Genomic DNA, 5,000 nt, shown 5'->3' with positions numbered 1-5,000 from the left:
AGGCCTATAGTGTCTGAGGGCACCTGTGTGACCGCAGGGAGGAACTTGTCACCGGAGACCTACTCTGCCAAGGCCGAACCACTGGCTGTTCATTCTGTGGGAATGACCCTTGACCGTCTCTTGGCCCCAGACAGACAACTGTCCCATAACTGAGAGAATGAAGGGGTCAAGGGTCATCCCCGGAGAGGAGAGAACATGTCCCGTCATCTGTCCCCCCCGCTCCACCTGTCCCTTTGGGCTCAATGTGCTAGAAGGAATCTGTCTTTCTCTCGCTCGCTCTCTCTCTCTCTCTCTCTGTCTCTCGCTCTCTCCCTCTCTCTTTCTCTCTGTCTCTCTCTCTCTCCCTCTCTCTCTTTCTTTCTCTGTCTCTCTCTCTCTCGCTCTCTCTCTTTTTCCATCTCTCTATTTCTCTTTCTCTCTGTCTCTATCTTTCTCTCTCTCTCTCTCTTTCTCTCCCTCTCTCTCTCTCTCTCATATTTCAATACAAAATCATGTTGATTAGAGTTTGATGATAACTGGCTTGAGATCTTCTATCAGCATCTCTATAACGAGTGTCAGACAGTCAAGGTCCCATCAGTGTTTCTTCTACTAGTTGAGAACTAACCCTGGGATCTGATCTTGCCTTTTGGCTCTGAGTCACTGTGGGGACTCCTAACGCGTTTAATTAAGCCTCTCTTTAGGGGCCACGCCTTAGGGCCATCAATAATGGACAAAGTGGCTCGCTGGGCGGAGGACTGAACAGGGCAGCTTCCAGAAAGTGGACCACGGCGTCTGAGAACAACTAACAGGTACACACACACACACACACACACACACTGAGAACAACTAACAGGTAACTGAAGCTGACGTCAGACGGGATCGCCGCGAGAGAAAAGGACAAATGGAGAGATAAAAAAAGAAAAGAGGATCCTGTTTCTCAGACGCACGTCTTGACACTGACCCTGCGGACCGGGGGGGGGCGGAAACACAAGACTTAAGCTGGCATACATGATCCTCTGTTTCCACCCGCAGAGAAACAGAGACTGAGAGAAGGAGTGGAAAATAGAGAGAAAGATTGAGAAAAAAAACAAAAACGAGATAAAAGAGAGGAAGAAAAGAGAAAGAGAGATAACCAGACTAAAAGTGGGAGCTAGGTTTTGGGCCGATGTGCTTGTTTCTTTTCATCTCTGTCATTGTGCTCTTGTGACACTGTGTGCGGGGAACGCTAAGTGGCTACGCTAGTCTCTGTGTCCAGTGTCAACAGAGACCACCACACCATTCAGGGGCCTATGTCTCTGGCATAGGTAGTACCTAGTACGGGTGCTAATGTGTGTGTGTGTGTGTGTATGTGTGTGTGTGTGTGTGTGTGTGTGTGTGTGTGTGTGTGTATATGTGTGTGTGTGTGTGTGTGTGTGTGTGTGTGTGTGTGTGTGTGTGTGTGTGTGTGTGTGTGCGTGTATATGTGTGTGTGTGTGTGTGTGTGTGTGTGTGTGTGTGTGTGTGTGTGTGTGTGTGTGTGTGTGTGTGTGTGCGTGTGTGTGTGTGTGTGTGCGTGTGTGACTGAGAAGGGCCTGTGTATTTGGAGGTGGTTTTGGGGGAGGGGGATGTTCCCTTATCGAGCAGGATTGAGGTATCTGAGAGGGGGTGGGGGGGGGGGGGGGTGGGGTGGGGAGGGTGGAGGCTGTCATCAGAAGGGGTGACAGGGTATTTGTCATGCTAGATTATCATTTCCGCTTCTTTCGCTCTTCTCCTCTCATCCATCTCCCTCGCTCTCTTCCCTTTCCTTCTCTTTTGAGAGTGAGCTGGTAAGCCTACTCTTTAAGTCATGGTGTTCAGTTCTGTTGATGTTTTTCCTCTCTTCTCACACACATAGTCTTCCTTCATCCATCTCTTCCTCTATGACTTATTTTGTAATTTTTTTGGCGGAATTATATTTGATCTTTGTTGGATATCTTTTTTTCGACATATTTAATTTATGTTTGTTTAGGATTATGCATTGATTAACTGATTGATTTAATAATTGTTGTTTGTTTATTTTTTGTTTGTTTGTTTGTTTTTTTTGTGTTCATTTCCATTCGCTGCCGTGTCTTGGTCTACTTCTTCTTCTTCTGGAAGCGTCTGAACTGGTTCTGGATGGCGAGGGCGGCCTTCTCCGTCTCGGGTGCCTCCAGGTCGATGTCCACCTCCTCCGCCTCCTCCTGCTGAGGCTTCGCCGTCGGGTCCGCAGCTTTCTCTGCAACAATAGAGAAATATTAGTGTGAGAAAACATGCAATGTAAACGAGAATACATGCAATAGGGCCATCCAATATGCCTTCAGCTAACCTATCTTTAAAAAAGTGCCTTCTGCAACGATAAACACAACCGTATTGATGGAAGATAAAATGCAGTCACTAAATCACTTTCAGATCATGGCAGTTAATATTACTAGTGTGAAAAATGTGGTTTAGTTACATTAACCATACTACATTATGATAGTTGTACTACGCATCATGTCATTCTCTGTCATTATACTAAATATATATAAGTATATATTATACTACTGCGTAAGATCCTTAACAGCTTTCTCTGCAACACACACCCCCGCCGCCAGAATATTAGAATATTATACTAAATATATATAAATATATATTATACTACTGCATGAGATCCTTAACAGCTTTCTCTGCAACACACACCAGCCAGCCGCTAGAATATTAGAATATAATAAAACAATTTGGCTCTATCGCGTTATTTAGCTGTTTCTGATTGGACGAGAGACGTTCCATGAGTTGGATTATCCCAGAACAACCCAAACTTGGACTTTTCACAGCTAATAATAAATCACTCCGCGATGAAACATTCTATAGTGCGTTGATGATAACCGTTAATTCGAAGTTCTTACAAATCCAAACCAAGACGTTGACAATGGAACTATTTTTTGTTGCGGAGAAAAAATGGCGAAATGAACATTTTTAAATCAATAACTTTGTGTTGAAATGTAAATTGGTTGACTATAGAATTGTTTTTTAAAAATCAATATAGTACTCGTGCGAGTGGGGTAGGTAAGGGATATTCCCACGGGTGTTGTTGCCTGTGCCAATCGACCTCTGGCCTCGGTGGCTCCGGCCGAACACCACCCGTGGGAATATCCCTTACCCACCCCACTCCCACTCGTGCTATATTGCTTAATTATACTAATGCATAAGATCCTTAACAGCATTACTATCAACCCTGCACTACACAAACCTATACTACTTGTAGCAGCAACTAGCATACATTACACATACTACTGTTGAGAAACATTTACACTATAACCTGCATTATATCACCCACTTTATATCACTACTATCTATATTTATACAGGCAACAATTCACACATGCAACCATTTACACGATTTTAAAATATCACTGTCTCATTTGGACTTGGTCAGGCGCTACACAGCACAACTACTGAGTATTTTTTACAAGCCGCTGGGAACTACAAATGTATGTAAACTACAAATGCATATAAACTACAAATGACTATAAACTTTTACTGTAAATCTAGCAGAGCTGCACTGTATCAACCACGATCCTTATATAATCCTTTAACTTTATAATCGCACCCCTTCCAATTGAGGTTACAAAATTGAAGCAAAAAAAATGCCTTCTGTGCTTGTGAAAAGAATAGTGTTTGCATCAGAAATCATGCATTAAACTTTCACAGACATACTAGCATACACATTTATCCACCTAAACATTACACTTTAAACACTAATATCTGTTTTCTGTTTTTTTTTCTCTCCTGTCCTCATCAAATCCCTTTAAAAAGATGAACAACCCGTCACTATTTTACACAATACACTTATAGTGACTCACATACACTTCAAAATAAGAGTCCTCTTCACATATTCCTGTGTTATCCTTCCTCTGGTTACCATGCTGCCAACGCACTTCATCCAGCATTGGGGTGCATGAGGATAAATAAGGTACCTTCCCACCAGTGGCTAGCCCATTTCACACTGTGCATTCACTACTGTGCTTTAATCTTCACCCTTACCATACTAGCACCATCAGTAGGAACCTTTGCCTCAGCCAGAAACCTGATCCACACTTACTATTGTATCCCAAACGTAACAACACCATATTAAATATATGTGTATACGAACCGTTAAACCATAACTATCACAATCGTGTGCTTCCTCAGTGAAAAATGTATTTGACGGAGAACCGATCTTAGAACACACTACCAACCTACAGTAAAGAAAAGACCTCAAGGACAGATAGCAAGAGACAGACTGGAATTGCCTGACAATGCAAGAGTCTCACAGCCTCACAGACTCGAGCATGAGAATAGACAGCTCCATGGGTGTGTGTGTGTGTGTGTCTGTGTGTGTGTGTGTGTGTGTGTGTGTGTGTGTCTGTGTGTGTGTGTGTGTGTGTGTGTGTGTGTGTGTGTGTGTGTGTGTGTGTGTGTGTGTGTGTGTGTGTGTGTGTGTGTGTGTGTGTGTGTGTGTGTGTGAGAGTGTGTGAGTGTGTGTGTGTGTGTGTGTGTGTGTGTGTGTGTGTGTGTGTGTGCGACTGCTCCACAGGCTGTGTCCCAGTGGGTATAGGTGTCTAGTGCATTCCCCCCGACAGTGTGCAGAGTACATTATTGTCTACAGTGATCCAGTAACTTAGAGCAAGATGTGTGGAGTCAAACATAGTGATATAAGGAAAAAACGTATCTATACAAACCAAAAGTCCCTTTGGATACAGCTGAGATATAAATGAGAAACTCAGATTGACTTATCCGCATTTTACGAGCACATTACCCTTTGCTAGAGGAATGTGAGGAGTTGCTGAATTTGAAATCAAGAACTACACCTTCAATGTAGCAGGTGTGAGGGGATCATTGTGTATGTAGTGTGTTTGGGTAGAGGGGTAGGGGTGTGTCCATTGTGTATGTAGTGTGTTTGGTAGAGGGGTAGGGCGTGCCTATTGTGTATGTAGTGTGTTTGGGTAGAGGGGTAGGGGCGTGCCTATTGTGTATGTAGTGTGGATGGGCATAGGGGTAGGGGTG

The sequence above is a fragment of the Sprattus sprattus genome (genome assembly GCF_963457725.1).
Source record: "Sprattus sprattus genome assembly, chromosome: 21".
Lineage (NCBI taxonomy): Eukaryota > Metazoa > Chordata > Actinopteri > Clupeiformes > Clupeidae > Sprattus > Sprattus sprattus.
Note: the sequence above shows the minus strand (reverse complement) of the source record.